The 25,430-nt window shown below is 35.5% G+C and overlaps 1 long non-coding RNA gene across 24 annotated transcripts in view; it reads left to right on the top strand.

Moving 5' to 3' along the window:
- LOC118181616 (uncharacterized) overlaps positions 1-25,430 on the top strand; it is a 976,960-nt gene that overhangs the window by 831,050 nt on the left and 120,480 nt on the right. The window contains exon 1 of one of the 24 annotated variants that reach the window (XR_015039883.1): positions 1,917-1,969. The exons of the other annotated variants lie outside the window; for them this stretch is intronic. This is a non-coding gene — a long non-coding RNA (uncharacterized LOC118181616). Of the gene's footprint in view, positions 1-1,916; positions 1,970-25,430 lie in introns of those variants that run through there. 24 annotated transcript variants of the gene reach the window in all.

The following is a 25,430-nucleotide window of genomic DNA, read 5'->3' as shown; positions in this document are numbered from 1 at the left end:
AGTATCGGTTACCATAAATAACTTATCCAGCAATGAGTTTACCATAAGTCGTATTACTCGCCAAAAAATCGCCAAAAATCCGTGCAACCGTCTGCCAAAGTAGTACCACTGCGCCATTTAAAACGTCTCTGTAATTGGATGTATATGGCTACGACCAACCATTGCGAAACTAAAAGACAGTTAAGGACTTTTTGTACTGCCGATTGCAATGAAAAAGAAAGACTCACAGCTGGATGTTACAGCAGTTCTATGTATAAACTTTCATCATTCTACGGTTAATCGTTTTTGCATTACTTGCGTGTTAGATGTCATGAAAAATCTATTTTACAACATATTTTGAAATTAAAAGACCTTTATTATGTGCGTACATACCGACATCACACAAAACAACGGTGGAAATGATTCGAGAATAGTCAAAATGAATATTTCCAATGAATTCTGACAAACAAAATTTATCGCGATTGGTATTCTTTCTTTACACTTGGTACAAGAAAGTAAAAAACTTACTTTTAGAAAATCAGTGACATCTTCATTTTAAATTTCAGACTGTAATATAAAGCAAATCTTAAATGAAAATTTTATTAATCTCGATTCACTTTTATAATTCTTGTTTCACAATTTCACAGTTTCCATACAAACTACTCGCAAGATGTTACGAATTGCCCTCAGAAATTTGCTTAAATTAGGTAACACCACAGCTAAATGTAACAATCAGAATTCTTAATGAAATGCATTCTGTTTTAGTTTATAAAGTTTTCTGCGATGGACGTCAGAACTTCTATAGCTAAAAATGAATGCTCTTTGGTGAATGTCTTCCACTCTTCCGTGTTTTTCATATCACGAAAGTTTAAAAAAATGTAATTGTTTGAGACCTTTTTCAACTCCTCGTCCTGATGCAAATCGGCAAACAGCAGCATCTCAAAAACTGTATAACTGGAGATAGACAAAAGAAGAAATCTTTGGCACAGAGCTTTCAGATCTAACACGGAGTACTTATCCGCTGCACAGTACAGGTCTCTTGCCATGGATAAAGTCATTTCGTGAATGCGGTTTGTATACAGGAAGAATATCAATTCCTCCATGACTCCAACATTCACGTCGGTGATAACCATTTTGTTCTCTATGTTTTCCTTGGTGTCATGCCGGAAAATGCTAGAAAACACTGGAGATCGAGCTGAGAGAATAAACTTATGAGCACGAATTTGCACAGAATTGCACTCGAGCAAGAAGTCCGCTTGCTCGCGTTTTTCATACAGAGTTTGTATATCGCGTGATAGGCTGCAAAAGGCATTAATATCAGAACCAATGTTGCATACTGCATATAATTTATCTGAGTCTCGAGAAGTACGGATTACAATATCGGTTTGCACGGAACTTTCCTTTGAAGCATAGCATTCAACAGAAGCATTGATAAAAAATCTGGTGTATGTAATTATAACGGAGAGGAACTTTTATATAAGAACGACCCCAATTTAAACACTCATCCAGAATTTTTCTGTCGTTTGAACAAATTTCAATAGTGCCCTTTACCTTTATCTTCCCTTTATCGGGTACTCTATAAAGTACTAAATATACACCATCCTTTTCTCCTTGTTTGATTATCATCAGATACCACACTTGATTATCAGGTCCGAAATTACTGCTGAGTAGGACTTCATTCTCAGAATCACAAGATTGATACACAGGCCATTTGTGGTACAAATAATATCGCTCCATATTCACTCAATATCCACTTTTTAAGGTCAGCTGCGATCTGAATCGACAAATTGATTTAAAGCTTTTGAGACGTGATATCTTTCTAATGTGAAAGCGGATATGAAAAAGATAAATAACAAGTTACACGATAAGACACATTTATCAACAGAATCTCTGATAAATATCCGAGATACACCAGTATATATAACCGATACTTCAAACGTTTCGTCGATTATATGTGGCGTCATAACTAGAAGCTGGTATCTGTAACAAGGTAGATAAGTCACGTTGTTATTTTTCTTAGTATTTTAATCGGTTTATTTTTCGAACTTATCTTCAAATCTGCAAATAGGCGAGTTACTTAAAAATGTCAAAAACCAATGCTTGGCATCAATTATCAAGTAATAAAATGTCCTTTCAATCAAAATCCTTAAAATATCATTGAGAATGTTCTTAAGCCCGAAGCCTTTGTTTTACTTTACCCACATGCTACAAAACGGCATGCTAAATACAGAAATATTATTGATTGAGTACAGTTAAAATTACAAAAAAATTTTAAATAACTCAAAGGTGCGTGTTTTTGTACAAAGGATGTTTACACATTTTTAGAACAGGACCGTTTAATTTTTAGTCTGAAGGGTAAATTTGTCTAGAAGGACTAATTTCGTTTTGGCATTTTGCGATGATTCACTTTTCAGATTGTTGCCTCCAAATATCATTGCCCTGTATTATATTTAAAGAAATTAAATAATGAAGAATCTGCATCAATGTATGTATATTTCTCGCATTGTGATAAAACAACGGTATATAGAGCCATCCAGTTTTGAATGACGTAATCCTACTGCGAATATGGGCATCTGGAAGCCCAAATTTGAAATTTGGAATTTATTATCTATTTCATATCTTGTAAAACTTTAACGAATTTTTGATTAGCAAACTCCAGGATTTCAAAGCGAGCAATAGCAATACTGTGCGGTTATATATATATATATATATATATTTAAAAAAAAAAATTATCTCCAGCGCGCGAGACTGTGTAACAGAAATTCTTATTTTGCGATATTGCTGTTGAACTGAATTTTATGGTTTAAGTGCAGAGAACACTTAATAAATAAAGTTATTTAATAAATAAGATATATAACACACAAAATGTTAAAAGAAATGCTCTTTTGGGCGTAATGTAAAATGTGAAAGCTTTCAGATTTTTTTTAATATTAAGTTTAAAATGTAAAAAGTATTTTTAAATGCTCCATCTAATAACATTTGTTCTGAACTATAAGTCTACATCGTGATTTCCATGATAGAAAGGCTTTTCGTAAAACTTTCAGAGAGACTGTTTTCCATTTCTCATCTGCTACTTTCTAGAGTCCATCCATTATGGTGGGTTTGCGCTAAAAAAAGAGCTTTTTTCATGAACATAAACCAGAAGCATAAACGTCAAGGAGCTTCGCAGAAATGCGTTGAAAAAGTGTGTATGCAATACCTGTATCGATTTTCATTCTTTCAAAACCTGCAGTGGTAGCTTTCGAAGTATGACTTGTCTTCATGAAATTTCACTCTTGGAAAGTCATTGGGATAAAGAAATAGAATTTTTTCTGTAAATATCGAACGTAAAATTTGCTGTGGAAAATACGTTAAACTGATTAGAACATTTTTTCCCCCTCTCTTTCTCTCTTTTTTTTTTTTTCTTTTTACTTCCTTGTACGAAGTAAAAAGAGGAAGTATTGTAATCGCGAAAAGTTTCAGGCAGCATATTTCAACGAAAATATCCGTTTTGACCGCTATCGAATGCAATTTAACGACGTTTTTGCGTGATATCTGCACGTAAGGACAGACTAAAAGACTCGTTTCCTCCAAAAAAATTATTAAACTGCTTTAAAATGAATTCTGAAGAGAATTTTTCATGGCGTCTGTACGAACATATGTATGTACGTACGTGCGTACATACGTATCTCGCATAACTCAAAAACGAGTAGCCTTAGAACGTTGAAATTTTGTATATGTGACTGCTATAACATGTAGATGTGCACCTCGTATTTTGTTTGCGATCGGCCGCACCAAACGTATATAAATATATTTATATATACATCCACTCTGTCACCCGGCTCAGTGATCTCAATTTCTTTACTCTTATATGTTTGTAAATTGTACATTTTTTGCTTTAAAAATGATTTAATTATGTTGTTTTTATCTTCCGGTTAAGGTTTTTGTGCCTTTAGTAAATCTGTATGCAGTATTTTTAAAATTATCAACAATTTTATAGTTGTTTAAGTGCCGCTAAGCCCTTTTCTTTTATGGCGGCCATTGATTGTTTACATTTGAAACAGCAGACTGGTGGATTTGTTGCCAATCTAGAGAAATTTAGCTTCGCAACAACAAAAATAACGACTTCATTTATTATTGCTAATTAAATCATGCTTAATCCTTTCTGGAATTTTTTCGAGGAAATAAGTGTTTAAGATTTACTTCGTAATTTTTAATAGAGATATTTTGATATATTATATATCAAAATAGATAGATAGATATTTTGATTAGATATTTTGAGATAGTATTATATATACTATATATATAATAGATATTTTGAGTTTTTATGTATTTTTGCCTTCTCACGAAGTGAGTACTGAATTAATTCAATGAGAAATACTCAATCGTCTGTGAAAAACTGTTTCTTTTTTGTTTTGTTTGCTTAATTTCTTTTATACATCGTTCTAGCTTTATTATAGTATGTGGCAACGATTAGATAATTCTATTCTTTAAATGATATAAATTTTCCTTACGGACTGGAGGAAACAGCGTTCGCCAAAGTCCTCACCTCCTTTCTTCTTGCTCAAAGCAAGATTGCTACAGAATATAAATTTTGTGCATTATGAGTTATAATATGAACGAAATATAATACTGTTAAGTGAATCTAGCTCCAGAGTGTCTCTATGGTAAACAAATACTAGAGTGAATTTTAAAGAATGCATTTATTCTATTGTGGATTATGCGCTGTCGGCGAAGTAAATTTAATTCAATCCAATAAGTTTAAATGAAATGCAAGAAAAAATGCGTGTAATTTAATATTCCGTACAAGGAAGTCATGTGGTGTACACATGAGATTTTTTAAAAAATTTTCCTTTGTAATAATATTCTATAACAATCTTAAAACCCTTTTTGAAACTTTCTTTGCGTCTGCACTTTTTCCCTCTTCGTTTTGAATACAGAAAGAGACTTTTTGTTACAATCATTATGTAAACCCAAGCTAGTTTGACGTCACAATGTATTTTTATTCATTTCCTGCTGGATAGTTTTCATATGCTGTTCTACATATTGTTCTGCGTTGAGCCACTTGTCTCGGCAAAAGATGGTGATCATTATGATCTTAGCTTTTTTTAGTAAACACCTGGGTTTATTATTTTATTTATTATCGCTACTGTTGCAGTTAAAAGCTTTGTAGTTGATTTCTGCATCAGATCACTTTTTTTTTTCCCGACAATTTGACTTCAGAAATGTTAGAAACAGAAACTTTTTCTAGTATTCGTTTGAGGTCTTCTTTTCATGTAAAAGTAATAAATGATGGTTTTTCTCTTTCCGATTAATAATGCTGCTCATTTTGCACTTCAAGAATTATTGAAGAAGAGATATTATTGAAGTTTTAAGAATGAAGAAGTGAAGCTTGATGTATTGAAAACTGAAGACCTGAAAATTGAAGAAGACAATTATTATAAAAGAAAAATTATTGAAGGAGAGAAATTGTTTGATTTTTTCAAGGATTATTTAATTGTTTGAAGAGGATTACTTAATCTCTGGAGGAGAATTATTTTATCTTTGAAGGAGAATTATTTAATCTTCCGAAGAAAATTATTTAATCCTTATATGGATTGAATCATAACAGCACCTGAGCTGTTCAGCTAGGCGTAAAAACAACGAAGCGCAACTTGGATACGAGTAAGTTTCCTGTAGAAATTCCTCCCTGAAGGAATCTATGCCTCTAGATACATAGCTGTGGATTTCTTTGTTTCATTCCACTAAAAAATTAATTAAATTCCACTTTGATTATGCATAAGGTCTATAAACTTAGATGTAAATGTGCACCTCCTATTTTGGTTGCAATTGGCCGCTCCAAAAGTATATACATATATATATCCACTCTGTTACTCAGCTAAGTGATCTCAGTATATTTATTCTTATATGTTTTTAGTTGTGCCTTTTTTGCTTTGAAAATGATTGAATTATGTTGTTCTTATCTTCTGGTTAAGGTTTTTGTGAAATTTGCCTGCAATATTTGTAGAATTATCAACAATTTAAAAGTTTTTAAATGCGGCTAAGCCTAATTATGTTTGTCAAAGCAGCCATATTTGTTTACATTTTTAGCTTAGCAGACTAGTGGATTTGTTGCAAATCAAGAGACTTCAAAATTTGCAACAACAGAGATAAGAATTGTTAGCATTACATTTAGCAAACGTAAACTGCTACAGATTCTTCTTTATACATTCTTAGATAATCGATGCATTTTAGCATGGTTACACAGAACTGGTAGCTTTGCTGTTAAACTTGTAGGGTTTATATTTATTTTAACTAACATTTATTTTAAGTTTAAACTATCTTTCCTGTCAAGCCTTACTTTCCCCTGGAACTGCCAATGCCAGAATATGTAAATTTTAGTAGAACGCGCAAGCATTCAAATTATCAGCGGAAGTATTATGAGTTAAATAGAAAGGAAACAAGTTCGGTGAGTGAGATTCTTACTTCACGAGCGCGGAGGTAGTTAGCGAGAAATTGAAGAACCCCGCGTTTCGGCCTATGTGCTTGGCGGGAAGTAGTGGTAATCGTTCCAGTGAGCTTCAAGTCTGCTGAATTAGCAGCGGTATTGTAAAACGCGGTGAGTTAGTTATTTTAGAGAGCCTCGTAGTTAGAATCTTGTCTTTAGTTTCTTTTCAGGTTATTATTTTTATTTGACCGCCAAGTAGGCGCAGTCTGTGAGCGTCAAGAGCACGCAATTGTAATTTATTACGTTGAATAACCCTTCACAAGATTCTGTATTTTATCCAGTTGTCACAGTCACCTCTTGGTTGCGTGCAAGTTGGAGGCGCGCAACGTTATAAACTGAATACACCAAGACTATGAGAAGAATTATTCCTCAGCTATTAATAATACCTATATTATTCCTCAGCTATTAATATTTTTAAATTCCTCTTTTTCCAGATATTTATTTAAAAAGTTGACTTGTGACATAATGTCTCTGATTAGGTATATTGCCGTTGTGATAAGATAACTTTCATGCGAGATGAAGGCAACTCAGAGTTATTATCTGCAGTACATATCTTGCATTGCTTCAAAGCCTGTTGCACATATATCCTTGAAACAAGTGGGGAGAAAGTCCAATTCCGATAGCGTGGTACATGTGTGAAACGAAACCTTTGAAGAGTCCAAATATTTAACAAAATTTTGTTTTCAGTGCATCAAATTTATTTTCAAATGCTTTTAATTTCTTTTTAAAAAACTGCTTTATAATTTCTATTTGGCATATATATATCATACACATAGGGTGTATCGTAAATGTTGTGACAAACTTCTAGGGGAGGCAAGGCACATCATAAGGATTAAGAACTGCATAGGAACCCATACCCGGAAATGAAAGCCGGTAAGCGGTAGCAGAGGTAGAAGATGGGAAAAGAAGCAAGAGGGATTAATTTGAAACATTTATTGGACATGGATACAAATGGTGCACGACAGCTTGAATGTTACAACAGATGCACCAAGTCTGCACCATCAGACGCCCAAACATGCCTGACACCGATGGACCATTTGAATGCCGGAAAGGCGGACAATTACAGCCATGCTGGGATTCGAACCCGGGCCTTTCAATATCGCAGTAGGCTCCCCTATCCTCTATACCGTCTGGGAGGCAACAAAAATCAGTCTTAAATGCTGGCATATATTTTCAGTGCCTCAGTTTGTCATATCAATGATCATTTTTCAATCTTCTGTACCACTTCTGCAGAAACGGGTTTTCTTCCTCTTCCAGAACGAATAGAAAGCTATCCTGTTTCTTCAAATTTCGTTATTATTTTTTGAAGACTTTTAACATTCATTGGATCTCTTCAACTCCCCTTCAAAATCCAAAATTTTCATGGAGCAGCTACTGATGATTACAAAACAGTTTTTTCTTTTTATTAATAACGTTTTGCTTATTTAACGTTATTTATTAAATATCATGTTTTTCGCAATTAAGCCGCGAAAAATCCAACAGCAAAATATTCAAAGACACCACATCTTGAGAATTATTTTTAGAGTTTTAGGGGTTGCCATAATTTTTTTAATGGTCGCTATATTGTTTCTTTGAAAACATACCAACCAATTCTTCATAATTAATTTTTTAATAATACATCCGGATAACATTGACAACAATTTGAAAGGTGATTCGGATAGTATTAATTATAATGCATCTATCTGTGCATTTGTCTTTCATGTAGATCTACGATTTTATTCCGATCTTGATGAAACTTAGCATACTTGACCTTTAAAACAAGAAAAAGATAACTAACTCTCCACGTACAATTTCTCAAAAGCCGCTCCAGGTGTCCGCACTTTTTATACACATAATATTTGAAGCTAATTTAACGAACTTTTGATTAAATCTCTGATTAATTTAAAATGTTTATGTTACACTCTGCAAGGCGTAAGATATTTATCCCCTATACCGTCTGGGAGACGGTATAGGGAATATACGTCTGGGAATACGGTATAGTCAGGTGACGGAGGACGGGGACGCCTGGTGTTTAACAGAGGTAAACAGGCATATGTCCCGCGCCCTCTCCTATCTACCGGGGGTTTATTGAGATCTTAAAATATTTATTACATTGCCATACAGGGGCAGATGAGAGATACATTGGCTATTTATATTGTATTACAGATTTTAGGTTTGCAAGGTATACGTTACATAACATACTGGTTACACATTGAAGGGGGGAAAAAAAAAAAAAGAAAAAGAAGAAAAAAAAAGTCATCAGAAAATTGTGAAATTTAATGGTGGACTTAATAAAGGGATGGGAATGTCTTTCAGCGAAGAAAAAAAAAATCACTTACAAATATCGCGCCCAGAGGGCACTGTGTTAACAAATTACACATTTAGCCATATCTATACAATAGTTTTATAATTTTACAAATTTTATTGCAACAGAACATGTTCCACATGAGCAGGGCCGTTTCTAGGCCATTGGCTGCCATCGCGTGCTTTGCTTAGATTGCCACCCCCAAATTTAAAAAAAAAAAAAATGTGAAATGATTAACAAAATTTTTATTTCATACTCACTATGTCCTTACATATGACAAATTGTATAAAAAGTACTAACATATGACAAGTACTTACAATGAATTTAATGAATTTAAAATATTTAGGAGTGGTATCGCGAGAGTCCGGCCGCTTCTGATTTTCGCTTCTTCCGTACTTATACGCGCTATATCCCCGCTAGGAACTGCCCTGCACATGATGGCCATCATCTTCAGCTCCCGTCTGAAATCGTAATGCAAATCGACGTGTAATTGGAATTCTGATGTGATGTTGTCCTTTGTGTTAATTTTTGTTTGTATGTTCGTGAGTGCTTGTTATATGTTTTTCCCTATTTTTATTTTATATTTGAGTATTATTTGTATCTTATTTATACTTTGTATTATGTATTATTTATTTTGTATCTGGTGTTCTTTCGGGGTCACTCTTTTTTTTTTTTTTTTTTTTTTGACCGTGAGGCCACTTTGTGGCCAGGTGGGTCTGAGTGCACCCCCAATGTATTACAATGTATTGCCGTCTGAAATCGCAAAATGGCATGTTCCACGGTTGGCTGATGTGTGTGCTGGGTAGTGTACCTGGCGTGAAATGCTGGATTTAAGATCAAATAAAGTTCATGAATTGTCAAGACATGCTGCAACATGTTCCATATGCTCTTAAAGTCAAAAATCGCATTCATTGAGGTCTAGGGATCAGGGATGCCCCATTAAGAAAGTTCCACCTGTTGACACGTTCTTCTGTAAAATGACGTTTAAGAACATTCGTAATACATCGTACAGTAAGACCCCGCTTAACGCTGTTTCGTTTAGCGCTGTTTCGGTTTAGCGCTCTTTTATTTCAACCCGGATATTCCACGAAATCGCTCGCAGCATACGGGGATTCCCCGAAATATTATGCAGCGATAGGTTTCAAATACATATCCGAAAGAGTGTACTTGTATTTCTTGTTTGGTGCAGTATTGTACAGACATATTTTGAAGGGGTAAATGTGGAAGATGTCGAAGAAATAATTCAAGAAGCAGCGGCTAGTCTTTCTAATGATGAGCTCAAGGATTTAACTGAACAAGAAGAAAACAAAAATGTTGACAGCAGTGATTCAGAAGAAGAGCAAAAAGAACTTTCGATGGCGTTTGTAAAAAGGAGTTTGTCTACCATAACTGAAATAATGGATCAATTCATTGAAAATGATCCGAATTTTGACAGGAGTTCAAAAGTAAGGCGTGGTGTTAGAGATGCTCTATCCGTTTATGAAGAACTTTTAAGAGAACAACGCAAAAGAAAAAGGCAAACAACATTAGATGCTTTTGTCACAAAAAGGCAGAACACTGAAAACGCGAAAGGCTAACTAAATATGACCGACTTGGAATTTTATTTGTTTTTTTTTAAGAATATTCGTTTTGTTATTTATATTTTGTTTTTATTTTTGCAAGAAATAATAATGTGGTATTATTTTGGGCTTTAAGAAATAAATGTTTGGTTTTATTTTTATTAAAAAACATACTTTTTAAATTTAATACCTAACCAATTTCCTAGCCATCTTCCCCTAACCCCAATATTTACATGTAAAGATAGCCTCGTTTAGCGCTGTTTCGCATTACACTCTACTTTGATGGAACGTATCCCCCGCGTTAAGCGGGGTCTTACTGTACAATGAGTGAAGGAGTTCTATCTTGCATAAAAATTGCATGTGCAAGGCATTCACATGCTTGCAGAATCAGAACAATTTCTTTCTCTAACAGCGATACAGATCGCTGTCCAACGATCAAGCATGCCACTGGATCTGTAGACCTTAACTCCTCGAAGAAGTATGGACTGATAATAAATGATGCAGAAAATCTACGTCATACCGTCACTTTGGATGAATGCAACGAAAACTTTCAGATAGGTCGTTGAATTTCTAGTTACCTAATTCGGAAGTTGTGAGGATTAACCTCACCGTCCAAATGCAAATCCCCTCCGTCTGTCCATAGCATATTCCAAGGCCATTCTGAATCGACCTCAAAGCGAGCAAGAACCTGAAATGAGAACCGGAGTCACGTGTCAAAATCCTGTGGAAGCAACCGCTGCACTGGTGAAAGTTTGTAAGGATAACAACGGAGGATATTCCACAAGATCTTGTGGATAGTTGCCTGGCAGAGACTTTATGGAGACGTGGCCTGTCTCTATAAACTGTTTGCCACACGTCGGCACTAGTGGTATCCTTGAAGTTTAAAGCTGTGTCCTCTGCCACCTGAAGCGCAATCTTCTGTACCATTTCTGCAGAAACGGTTTTCTTCCTCTTCCAGAACGAACAGAAAGCTATCCTGTTTCTTCAAATGTCGTTATTATTTTTTGAAGACTTTTAACATTCATTGGATCTCTTCAACTCCCCTTCAAAGTCCAAAATGTTCGTGGAACAGCTACTGAGGAATTACTGTTTTGGTAAAACAATTTTGCTAACAAAGATCCATCTCGTAAACTTATCGTCATCGTGAGTAGCAAACACACTGAAAACAAAATCTCCGTGAAAGTTTCCAGGTTTCATAACACCTCGTGACGTCGACATAGATTTACTTTTTTACTACAGGTTTTCACAATAATACACCCTTTGGTGAAGCTATTTGCGACTGAAATGTTTTTCCTGTGTAAGACATGTCCACCCCTTCATTAAAAGTGTCCAAAAAAAAAAACGATTTTCTGATGACAGGTTTTGCTAGTAGGCAGTTGTGAAATAGGGTTCTTTAATTGTGGATGCTCTGTATTTATTTACGTTTAGAATTTAATAAACAAACTGGGAGATTTAAGAAATTTAATCTTGCCCGTGCCAAAATTTATATGTTTTTTAAGTTTGTTTTTCAGCAAATCGAAAAATAATTCCAATTTCTTCCAAATTTATTCTGTTATTAATTAAGAAAGTTAGCAATTTGAAAGCAGTAAATTCAAGCTCATTTCAGGTAATATAGATTACTGCCTGGAAGCATGAAATAGAAATCTGCAGTTTTATAAAGAATTTGAAGAAACTTGGCTCACTTAACCTCCAACCAAGAGGAAGGTCACTGCCTACATAAGATTTTTAAAGACACTCAACGATGTCCACACTCAGGGACATCGTTCCAACGATGGAACGGTGGAACTTATATATTGGGACGGTGTACTCAAGACACCCATCTTACGTGTATATTGCACATCTTAGATTCACGTCACCGTTGTTATGTTCACGCTGGCAATTTTTGCTGAAATCTTTCTAAAAGAGAAGAGAACCTTCAAAGCAGAATATAAGTATCTTCATAAGTTTTCGCGAATATTTCAAAAACGCTAAAGAAATCGGCCAGAACGGATGGCGATTTTCCGAAAAAGTAATAACCCATAATGAAGCAAGTATTAGTTCTTACTAACAAAGTTAGATGGCACTGCATTGGTTGTCTCTTGAGAGCAGTGTAGAGTGTAGAACCTTTAAAGCGGAATTTACATTCTCTATCAGCTTTTCGGAATACTTCCGAAAGGGGATTTCGAAAAAACTACCTTCACTACCCTGAATGAAGCCTGTTCATTCTTCGTAAAGCTTAGTCAAAGCCGAGTACTTCAGACAGTAATAACAATAATGGTAATTTATTGTTATTACGCTTTGCGGAATGGTAACGGACTGGCACGTGGGAGTTAAAAAATTTTTTTAGGCAGGGGCAACACATTTAGGCTAATCTTTGGAATATGGTAACAGGTAGTTTGGCGACATTTTGGTAAGGCGATAAAGGTTACTAGCCTGGACTTTAACAGTGCACATGGATAAAGTGAAGAGTGTGCGCAATGCCATTTTTGTGCAATTCTGGGATTTTTTTAAGTGAAAATAGATCGACGTGTACATGGATGATACCGTGTATGTGCAATTCTTAAAAACGCGGCAAGCAGTGGGCGATTCTGCACTTTCTCCCAATTTCGCACCTAATCTTCGTCATGATTAAGCACTTTTGTTCCATAAAAGTTGTAGCATAAGCGTATTTCGGCTAGCAGATTGTTGGAAAAAAAATGTTGAGTAAAAAAAAAAAAAAAAGAAAGAAAGAAAAAAAAACATACCTTTACTTCGTGAAAACAAAATGGCGTCCAAAAAAAAACTAGCAGGTTGCTGTAGCAGGATTAATCGCCAAATTTTCGCCAAAAAATCGCCAAGTTACCATAATTCAAAGATTAACCCACATTTCTTTGAAATCGAGAAGTTTTCTGAGTAAACTTAAAAGTTAAACAGGGTGTTCGCAAAGACCCTGAACAACTTTAATATATTATTTTGTGCATTCTCTATGAGATAGTCCAGTAGTTTCTGAAGTGTTATTATGCTTATAACGAAGTTAGTTTTTCCGTAACAATTTCTTTTGGTGTAATATGTCGATAATGTGAGGATTTGGGGATCCGAAAATCCTCAAGTCACAAGAGAGTTGAAGTGCCCAGACAGAAAGTTAATATTTTGTGTGGGATGCTGCATAACGAGATTTTAAAACCATTTTCTTCAATGAACAAACATTAACAGCCGGAGTTGACATCATTGTATTTCCCCACAGGCAGAGGACTGCCAGAGTTCACTTTTCAGCAGGTTTGCGAGTCACCATTCTCGGTATTGTGTGTCAGCAGTTTTCTTGACAGAATATTTCCCAACAGATAAATTGAGAAAAAGTGTTCCATTCCATATCCATCATGTTCACTTGGCATAACCCCTTTGCACTTTTTTCTCTGGAATGGAATGTGTTAAAGACATCGTTTACCTTTCTAAAAGGATCAAATATTGCAACTTAAAATTAGCAATACCAGTGCAACAATGGATCACGTTTTATATTGCACATCACAGAAACAAAGCTGGAATATCAGAAGCTGGAATTTTGTGCGCATGTCACGTTATCAGGTTCAATGTTCCTTCTTATTTGCTTGGGTAACATTCATGAACCTGACTCGGAACAGGGAGCTTACTAAAGCTATGTTCAATAAATGTGGGAAGTAGACAAGATACACAGGAAGGGTATACAAAACCCTTTATTTTTCACTCTTTACAATAATTTCCGTACTTCGGAATACAGAGACCAACTACTTGTGGTCTGAACGTAAGAATATAAAAATATAACTAAACTCTAACTTAAATTTGGAATAATAAACAAGGGCCTACGTGTAAGATTGGCCGGATATTAACAGGAAGCCGTATGTAGTACAGAGAACTGTTAACACTACAATACGTTTAAAAATTATCACTAGGATTAAACCTCTGGCCTGGAAGGCAACCAGCAACCGAGTAAAACTTCTAAGGCAAGCGGCCTGCTTCGACTAACTCCTTTCTCTCTCTCGCTTGGCAAAAAGCCACAACTTAAGTACTTGGTGCTCGCCAGACAAATTTGCATAACTAAGTTAAAGCTTTTAATTCTGGCCGGAAGTAGAAAATAAGAAGTGATAGTAAAGATTTAAAATAAAAATAAGCGTTAGTAAAACTTAAGATCCTTACATACTTCCCGCCAGAGTTAATTAGTTTGAAACTGAGGTCTAAAACGACCTTGTTGAAAACTTTTAGCTCTAGAATCTAACGCGAGGCCAATCTTTTACAAACATTTCTCACTAGAAACTAGAAATTAAAAAAAAATTTGTTTTCACAATATCAGCTCCATGGACAACCAATTTTTCATCTGTACTGCATCTAAACAGGAGCTTTTATTCAAATCTGGTTCCTTCCAGAGATCTGGAAGGAAACCTAGTTTAATGAAATGTTACACAATGAAATGGCAAGTAACATTAATATTTACATTTCTCTTAACATTCTTATTTCATTCATGACTTTATTTTAATTATCTCTCCCCGTGCTCTCTGACATGTGTTGTAAAAGAACACCAAACACGAATGTGTTTATGTATACGTGTTCAACACTGCCTCCTACAATCAAAACACTAACGTGTTAAAATTCAACATAACCAGACCTCGTAACACACCCTATCTTCAACTCTAAACCCTGAGGTACTATTCTGAAAGTGGCTAACTCTGAAGTGTAGCGTCAGAGAGCCTAACTACATTCATTCAACCTTTAACACATATTCACCATAATTTTCTCTCTTTTTTTTTTTTTTTCAGTCACACGATTAAGTTTAAAATTTTTGGCATTACTTTCACTTTTACCATATCACAGTATATCTTAACGTTTAAAATAACAGTTCACATTGTATATAAGAACATATTAACATGCCGTTAGTTTTACGCATTTTAAAACATACATTAGTAGTACATTGTTAACTTCTATTCTTTTCCAAGCAAGTGCCAATTCTTCTACATTGAAATACTACCTTTCAAATAAAAGTCTTTCAGACTAAAACTTCTTTCTTGCCGGAATGTTTTAAATAAAATTTATACAATAACTTTTACAATATCCAAATATTTACACATTTCTATTATACATCAACTTTAGTTTTACTCGCGAGTAATTGAAAAACATAATACCAAAATAGGTAACAACTCATTTCTCGCCTTTTTTTGGCGATAAAGGTAGACCTCACATGAGGTAAAACTTCTTGAAATCTGCCACTTGCAGTAAGAATGAAAGATTAACTTAAGTTTGCAAAGTAACATAAAATTTTACTTACCTTTGTGATATTCGGACATTCTTCTCTCAGCCCATTCCTGGAAGGTAGCGAAGACTCTAGTTTGATTTATCAATCCTTCATGTGCGGGCTCGTCCTTCCTCTAGAAGCTTTCTTTTTCCTCCAATTCGGTCACCCTTGAATACCTTCTTTTTCGCCTCTGCCTGTGGTCTTGGCCGTTTGATGGCAGCTGGTCTTGGCGGAACCTTGACACTTCTCTCCTGCTTGGACCTCGTTGCTGGCCGTTCAAATTTTCCTTGTATCTTTTCGTCCGCCGCTGGTGGCCCTTCCGCAGTTCGGCGACATTTGCTGCGGAGAGTCCTGTCCGATGAGTAGATCTTCCGTTTGGGAGCCGGGTTATAGTTGCCGTTATTTCTCCTGGCTTTCTTTGCATTCGTCGTACTTCTCCCTTCTTCATTCTGGGGGTTTTCGTGAGCTCTCTTTTCTGGACGGTGGAACGGCTTCTTTTTCTTGTTACCTTCAATTTTCCAGCGGGGAAACTTTCTTTTCAATTGCTCCTGCCTCCTAATGGCTTGCCCTTGTACTGGTCGTTGTTCCACCTCTGGAGCTTGTGCCTGCCGTGCCGGATCCTGCAAAAGATCTTTGAATATTTCCATTTTATTACGATCATAATATGGTTTTATTTGATCAGTGTTTGCGGAGCATGTTTCACCATTCCTGGCTTTTAACACCACTACAGCGTGAGTTATTTTTTCTATGACATATGGTCCTTCAAATCGTGGGAAAAATTTGGCGGTTTTATCTTCTGGTGCTGAAGAAAGTGAATGCTTAATTCTTAATACTTCATCTCCTACTTTATAAGTTACTCCCCGTCGTTTCATGTCATAATAAAGCTTTTGTTTTCTCTGTGCTACTTCACTATTCTTTTTTGCTTCTTTAATTAATTTTTCTACATCACCCATTTTAAATTCTGGGGCTCTTTGTTGCACATAAAATAATTTATCTAACGGCGTTATAATCTTTCTGCCTAAAAATAACTCAGCAGGAGTTTTGCCCGTTGTATCATGTTTTGCGGTCCTAAGGGCGAAAGCAAATTCATTGACATAGTTATCCCAGCTTTTATGAAAATTTTTAACATAACTACGGATAATTTTCACTATATTTCTATTGACCCGTTCCGCTATATTTGATTGCGGCCGATACGGGACCATTTTTAAATGACGTATGCCCAGTTTTTGGCACATGTCTTCAAATATATTACTTACAAATTGAGGACCATTATCCGATATAACTTTTAGGGGCGCCCCGTATTTTAAAATATATTTATTTAAAATAGAATCAGTAACTAATTTCGCGGAGGCTGGTTTTAAGGGAACAATTTCGGTCCACTTACTAAAATGATCAACCATAACAAGGAGATAGCGAATTTTATTTAACTGACTTTTTGGGAAAGGGCCCATTAAATCGATGCCAATTATTTCATTTGGAAATTCGGATTTAATACTATTTAGAAACCCGGCCGGGCGGAAATTAATATAATTAACTGCTTGGCATGTTGGGCAGGACTGGACATACGCCCTTGTTAACTTTTGCAGTTCAGGAAAATAGACTGCCTCACGTACGCGTTGGATAGTTTTTCGAATACCAGCATGAGAAGCTAAAGGGCTGTCATGCAACTCCTGCAGGATATTTAATCTAAGACTAGCTGGGATAACAGGTCGAAATTCGTTGTTGGAATTTGTAGTTTTTGTATAAAATAATATACCATCTATAAGTTCGTAATGGGCCGCCCTATTTCTTATCGCCACAATATCTTGGTGGCTAAAATTTTCAGGATCCTTTAAATACTCATAAATGCTTCCAAACAAAGGATCCTTACCCAGTTCGGTTATTACAGTTTCTCGGGAATTTATTGTACATGCTGTGAGCATTGCCACCTTTACAGTATTACCTTCTTCATCTATTTTAATTCTGGATAGGGCATCTGCTACGATATTTTCCTTTCCGGGGGTATGCTTGATTACCAGATTATATTCTTGTAGCTTGAGTGCCCATCTTATTAACCTTGGGGATAAGTTTTTCCCTGAGTACAATCTAGTTACCGCCGCATGATCAGAATACACTGTTATTGGCGCCTTTCCAAAATAAACTCGGAACAGGGAGCTTACTAAAGCTATGTTCAATAAATGTGGGAAGTAGACAAGATACACAGGAAGGGTATACAAAACCCTTTATTTTTCACTCTTTACAATAATTTCCGTACTTCGGAATACAGAGACCAACTACTTGTAGTCTGAACGTAAGAATATAAAAATATAACTAAACTCTAACTTAAATTTGGAATAATAAACAAGGGCCTACGTGTAAGATTGGCCGGATATTAACAGGAAGCCGTATGTAGTACAGAGAACTGTTAACACTACAATACGTTTAAAAATTATCACGAGGATTAAACCTCTGGCGTGGAAGGCAACCGAATAAAACTTCTAAGGCAAGCGGCCTGCTTCGACTAACTCTTTCCTCTCTCTCGCTTGGCAAAAAGCCACAACTTAAGTACTTGGCGTTCGCCAGACAAATTTGCATAACTAAGTTAAAGCTTTTAATTCTGGCCGGAAGTAGAAAATAAGAAGTGATAGTAAAGATTTAAAATAAAAATAAGCGTTACTAAAACTTAAGATCCTTACAACGTTTGCATCACTTGTCACCAAAACTTTGAACCTTATTTGTGAAACTGTAACTAATGCTAAATGTCGTTTCATTCCCGAACAACAAGCTGTTAAAATTGTTCAGATACTTTGAGGAATATGGGCTCCACTCATTGATCAGTTAATCAACAGTGAAACCTGTAGTATGGTTTTTAAATCTGAAAAATATCACCACTGATTAAAGAAACAGACAGAGTGTTTGTTAAGAATAAAAAGATTTCAGTTGCTTGTTTATTGGGAATTCTTATGATGGCGCTCATAGTACTTGAACAAAGAAGTGTGCAATTTAATAAGAAATTATGTCTCTTTATAAAATTAAGAGCATTAACACATGTAATGGAAATTGTTTAAGCAACTTAAATAGAAAAAAAAAATTACTGAAACAAAACAACTGTTAGCATGAAGTTTTTTTTTTTGGGGGGGGGGGTGTACAAGGTGTGGCTATTAATTTCCAGGACGGCTCTAATAACACCAGAACAGATGATGTGAAAAACGTAACCTTTTAATATATTTCGAAGTAATCCTCATCTGCCTTAATACACTTCTGTGCTCGGTTATATAAGTTGTGGAAACAACTTTTAAAGTCCTCTTTCGGAAGGCTCTTCAATGTCCACGTCACGTTCTTCTTGATGTCTTCAACATCCACAAAGCGTGTTCCTTTGATCACGGTTTTTAGTCTGGGAAACAAAAAAGTCTGTGGGGGCCAAGTCAGAAGAGTATGGCAGATGACGCAACTCCACGACCTCATGCTTGGCCAAAAACCTCTTCACTGGGAACGCAATGTGGGGACGGGCGTTGTCATGCAACGTGATGTCAACATTGATGAGCCTTCCGAAACACATATACTTTTCTGTATATCTTACGCTTTGTCGAGTAGCAACGCATCTCTTTTAAACCACCAAGTTTATCTATAAAAATTCTATCAAGTTCCCGCAAAACATAAAATAAATTGAAAATCGCTGAAATTCAAAATTCGGGCTCCCAGATGCCCAGGTTCGGGTACCGAGTAAAAATGATTATATGTTATAACCGAACAGCATTCCATTCCAAATCATAGTAATGTGTAAAACGTTTTTTACGAAGGTAGTTTTCTATATCTACCGTAGATAGATGTAAATTTTATGTTATTTTTCGAATTACGATGAATTAAATGCAAAAACCATAGGCTACGATTATATTAAAGTGTATACAATTTTCCGTAACATAAGTATAGAAATCTGGGCAACACGTAAATTATTAGATTTTGTAATTTTTGCACCAAAACATAAATCTTTACGTGATTTGAAATATTTTTAATTGGAAGTCTATGTTTACAGCCAAAGACTGCGAACAGAACATAAAGGCCGAATGAGTGTTTTTGAGGACACGGTGTATATTTTTATTACGAATGAAGCAAAATTCAGGTCTTTGGTTTTCTACATTTCTAAGAAATATGAAACATTTTCTTAGATTTTTTTCATTTTCGTTCAGGAATTCACGTTTTCAAATAAAACCAAAAGAATAGAAATAGCTTGGGTGAAAGGAAGGCAGTCCCCAACAGCAAGTTAATTAAGTTGGCACATTATTTCAACACTATTCAAGGAACCTAAATGTCAACTCTTAGCGAGAAAGAGTAAAAAAAATCAAGTAGTAGATGCAAAGAAGCAAAATGTAAAAGGCTACAGGTTAAGCTTCTACAAAGCCAGAGGTGAATTGACTGTGATACGTCATTAACTTCTTGAGTGGATAAAAAGAACAAATCAAATATCCATGCCATACCACTTGATCCAGACAAGTTGGTAATGAACATACTGAACTACCGATCAGCCAGGGGCGTATTAACCGGACTCTTTCTGGTGAACTGTCAATTAACCCGATCCTGTCTAATCGAACTACTGATTAACCAGCAGTGGATTTATCCGGTCACGAATTAACCGAGTCCTTTTGCTCAAGTTGCCGATTACGTAAGGGCGGATCAACCGGGTCCTCTCTATTCAAAATGCTATTAACAAAGGGCAAATTAACCGGCCCCTCTTTGAACTCCGCGGAAATCACACACGACCTAAAGATTGCTTGTGTAAGCGGGATAGGTAACATTTCAGCAGGCTTATTTATTAAAGAATTTTCAAATGATTATATACATACAATTTAGGTTTTACATTCAATTATTAGAAGCTACACTGCGTGCTGTGAATGACTGATAATGATCACAGTAATGAAACTTTACATTGGTTATGTAAGATTCCAACCTTTGAGTTACTACTACAAATGAGGAACCTTAAGAACTGGTAAGCAAATAATTGCTTAGTTCAGTAGACATAGAGCAGAAAAGAAAGGTTAAACACCCTTTATTATTCAAAATAAATTTAACGGTTGACTTCTTCTTGAAGTTTACAGCAAAGCCTCCACTTCGGCTTAAACTCAGGAACGCTAAGAGATAAAACTAACTAAAAAGATATAGCCGAAGTTATCAAGCTTCTACTAGAGCTGGCCCCTTAACGCTAACTAACGGCGAAGCTATCAAGGGCCTAAATTTCGGCCGAGCGTAAAAATAACTTAGAGAGAGAGTAGCCTAAAAGGTGAACGCGCGCTGCTCAGAATCTCTGGCTCTCTAACGAAGTCAGTAGAACTTCAACTTTAAATACTGGTTCTTCCTTCATTTGCATTTAACCGCGCTTCTAAAAACACGTTGTGGCCCGAAATTCTAAGCTGAAATTAAGAAGCGACAGGAAAGTGGCTTAAACTAAACATTTAACTGTTAAAAACATAGGACAAACCTTATAATAAAGTTATAATATATAAACCAGTTATAATAAAGAAATGACACTTAGTTCTTATAATTCGATTACTTTCAATGTAGTTATATTAGTTCAGGCTTGGTAATTTGGGATACAGAAGCTAATTGATTAATAGTAGTTCTCCCGAGTTCGGAGTGGGCCAGCCTGGATTTATGTACGCAATTTGAAAATATTTTATATGGGTATGCAGGGCTATTCTTCACTGAATAGTAGTTGAAACTGCTGCTTAATTATACAAACTGGAACACGGGTAAATAGGGCGCGTACCAAAATATTCGATATCGTGCGCGTCTGTGAAATATTAGTAGCATGATTTTGCTTGCAAATGCTTATGGAAATCACTAATTTGGTAATCGCTATCCTGATGTGAACTAAGTTCTCAGTCCATACTTACCAGCTATGTGGTGTTGGTTTTCCCAGATGATACTCCCTAGTAAAGTCACATTTAACGTAATGTTCTGGCTCTCGGACAATTCCGTAATCGTACATTTCTGTAGTACTGTGGCGAATCTGTGAAGCAATGTCATCAAAGGTCCATTGCCTATGTCATAAAAGGTCCATTGCCAAGTAGCAAGGGGAGAGGGGAGAATTATTCCATCGGTAACTTTTGGTATCAGTCTGAATGTTCGTGTGCCTGTTGCTGCAAATGTCCATCTGTCTTGCCACTGTTGCATTAAGAGTGACCACGTTTTCTTTATGAGGAAGGAAGCCGGCAGGGATAAAGAGCATTTCGCAGTTACGGTTGCCATGGCTGAAACTTTAGCCAGAAGGTCTGCCATTTCCCTTCCATTGATTCCCACATGCGCTGAGACCTAGCATATTGTGGGATGCTGACCAATCAGAAATCAGAGAATTAGAGCCTGCATATCACGTACCAATTGGTGTCTGCAATGCAAATTCTGTATTGCCTCCAAACTGGATGCAGAATCGCTGAAACTGGTTGATGCTGCATTCTCGGAGCAAATCTGAGAGTCTTTCGGATCGCTATAAGCTGCACAAAGTTTTTACAGTAATCTTCGTTTCTATGTGCACACAATGCTATTATTATTGAATACCCAAAGACGACTGTCAGTTCCTGAGTCTATTCTTGAACTGTCAATATAGATAGACAGGGTTATCATATGCTCCGCCTGGTGTAGGAGTATTTGGTATGTCAAGTAATGCTGGATGGCAGACTGACATCAGTTTGTTTCACTCGTATTTCTACAAACAAATGTAGTGGTCTCATAACGTGTAGTGTATCTCCAGGTGCAACACGCTAGTAATTGCTGCCTGTATCTGTACCTATAGAGAGGCAGACCTTCATGACCTTCAGATATGCCGTAGAGATCGTCCTCTAGGCTTTACTAACATGGAAGATATATTGCTGAGACATGCAATATAATGCGTTCTGTGACCACCTTATACAAAAGCCTAAGGTATCTAGGAAGGACCGTTTTGGTTTAGTGTGAACACTTGCTAGATGGAATTAGCGAGACACGCAAATTTTTCTTTGATCTTCTGGAGTGAAGGAGCCATGGAAGTTTATTATTAATGAAAACTCCAAGAAACTGTAAATTCGGTACGAATTTGAATGAAATTTTGGCTAGTTTTAAACACAGGGTGCAATGTAGTGCATGTGCTGTTCCAATGATTGTAACCTTAGTGTTGTTGGAAGCCGAAATTATAATTTTATGTTTTCTTGCCCAGTTTGAGAAAATATCCAAACACATCTGCTCCCTGTTTCAGATGTCCTGTGCCATCCTGTAATCGTACTTAAGAAGACAACTGCACATACAATAATTTTGACTTAAGGGAATTCCATCGAAAGTTTCAAATACTGAATTTACAATAAAATTTCTAAAGACGGGACCAAAGCAAGAATCTTGAGAACTACCTCTAGAGATGTTTCGTTCAGTAACATCTACAGTAATTTAGACCCGACTGTCCCTAAAGTAGCTTTTGTTTCTCGAAGGTCTAGGACAGGCTTTATGTCCATCAGCGGGCTAGAGCAGCCTATGGTAGCCAGAGTGTTCACCACATCTGACCACTACAGCATGTCAAATGCACTCGTATATTCAGTGAGTTGACGATGAGGTAAAATCAACAGAGGCATGCGGAATAAAACTGGACCTAAAAACCTTGCCCGTTGCCGTCTTGAATTCTACCCCAAAGCCGTCTCTTGTGTTTAAGCAGAATTCCCGCCAGAAGGATCTTTTGTCCTTGTTGACAAATCAGGTCATGAATTAACCGAGTGTTTTCATTCATTATGCCGATTAAATAGGAGCGGATAAATTGGACCCTGTTTAGTCAACTACAGATTAACCGGACTCTATCTGCTCAAGTACCCTCGTATTAACTGGGTCCTGTGTACTCGTCGTATATTTGTGCTGTGTGCTGATTAGCCGGGAGCCGATTAATCAGGTCATACATTAACCAAGTCTTTTCGCTCAAAGTGCCGATCACTTAGGGGCAGTTTACCAGACCCCCTATTCAAACCGGTAAACAATAAGCTGCGAAACTATGGAGATAGAAAATAAGAGGAGAGGCCCTAACTTGTTTTTTCCATGCGCTACCTTGAAGCAGTGGCGCACCCCTCGTGGAGACCAAAGCATTTAGTGATTTGCCATTAAAAAATCGAAAGGTTTTGACATGATCGGCGGTAAACATTTTGTAATTACGTCTTAAATATACCTATAAATGTACATATTTTCCTTTTAATGCAATATTTCAGAGTCCTAATTATGTGAAAAGAATACATTTTTAAACATCATTTCATTCTGAATGGAATTAAATGTTATACCTTTTCCAAAGCAATTTAATTTGAATGAAATATTTTCACAAGTTTTCATTTTAGTGACATTAGAAAAAAATATTAAGGTAATTCGATTTTATTTGATTTATGATTACAAAAATTAAGATCAAAGTTCATTGTATTATTAATATTAAATTTATGTATCATTCCTTTTCTATTTACACAGCTTTTTCCTGAAATACTTTCTCAAATATGAAATGAGTTTTTAGCTTCTGAAGCGTCCTGATATCAAATATCAAAGTCGCTTTATAAATAATGTTCTGCTCCGTTCATTAAAAATTAAATCACCTTTTATTTAAAAAAATACCTTAAATACTGCTGCTGATTTCCATGTACTTAGCTTTCCGTGAGTGTTTCTGAAAGGTATAAAAAGAATTTTTTTTTAAATATTATTTAAAACTTGCAGCTGAGTTATTATAAAATGTAAGAAAATAATTCTTTTAATACTTATCATTTTTTTACCCTTGATTTCAACTGTATATATTCTACAAATTCTTCTTTACCACATCCTTAAGTACGCATCTCATAGACTGTACTTTAGAACCCCTTTTAACGGACTGATTTCCAGTACGAATAGTTTTTGTTTAAATAGTTTATAAGGTCTTTTCTCCATCCGTTCTGCATGCCTTCGTGGTGTAATAGTAGCAAACTCGGCGTGTATTCGAGAGGTTCAGGTTCGAATCCCGAAGAGGACACTGCTCATCTGTCATGTTTCCTGCTTTAAAAAAAAACATAATAGTTCTACAATGGCGCCCGAACTAAACGGTGGGGGATTATGATTCTATTAACTACAACTAACTATTCGCTACAAGTTTTATAAATATATTTGTCAATATAAGTTAAGTTTTTTTTACAATCAAAAATTAAGGGTATTATATATTCAGATAATATTTATAATCATTATAAATTTAGATATATTTTATAACTAGATTTCTTCACAGTAACATTCACAGGAGTTTATGAATGAATAAAACTTTCATTTTCAAGTACATTTAGAAATAATTTAATAAACATTTACGTATTTTGTTAAAGGAAAATACCTGCTTTTTAAAAGGACATGAATGAGTACCCATATATATATATTTAAAAATTTTATTTTCACTGAGTGCAAATCATTAATTTCTGTGCATTCACTATCTTTCTCAAGTATTGTAATTTACAATAGTTTAGCATGTATCAGAGTTTTTTACATATGAAATATGTATAAATATAAATTGCATAAAAATTACATAAAAATTACATGCATTATTTTTAATACGCACTCAAGGGTCAACTTTCCTTCCAAATTCTTCCACAAAGGCATCCCAGACAGCCCTCGTGTACCTTACCCTATTTTAAAAAAACTTAACTTTACCAATGTGCTTAATTACAAATATTTTGTAGTACATAATTTTATATTTACATTTTGCCATCAAGTTTCAAACCTTTGAGTTAAAACACATTTTGGGATATATTTATTATCAAAGCGAACTTTCCTATAACTATAAATATATTTTGGCAGAGCATTCAGTACCTTTCTTAGCTATTGTATCCAGTTTAATAGTTGTTTAATAATATTATAAATAAAAACTATGCACTTAATCTTGATTGTTTTACTCTGCATAATATTGCTTCATTTTTTAAGAGTTAAAAACAAGTAATTGAGCTAAATTCACAA

Source organism: Stegodyphus dumicola, chromosome 2, assembly GCF_044657685.1.
Source record: "Stegodyphus dumicola isolate Sdum_Otavi_A_Nest chromosome 2, ASM4465768v1".
Taxonomy (NCBI): Eukaryota; Metazoa; Arthropoda; class Arachnida; order Araneae; family Eresidae; genus Stegodyphus; species Stegodyphus dumicola.
The sequence above is the reverse complement of the archived record's forward strand: the minus strand, read 5'-3'. Positions and strand labels throughout refer to the sequence as shown.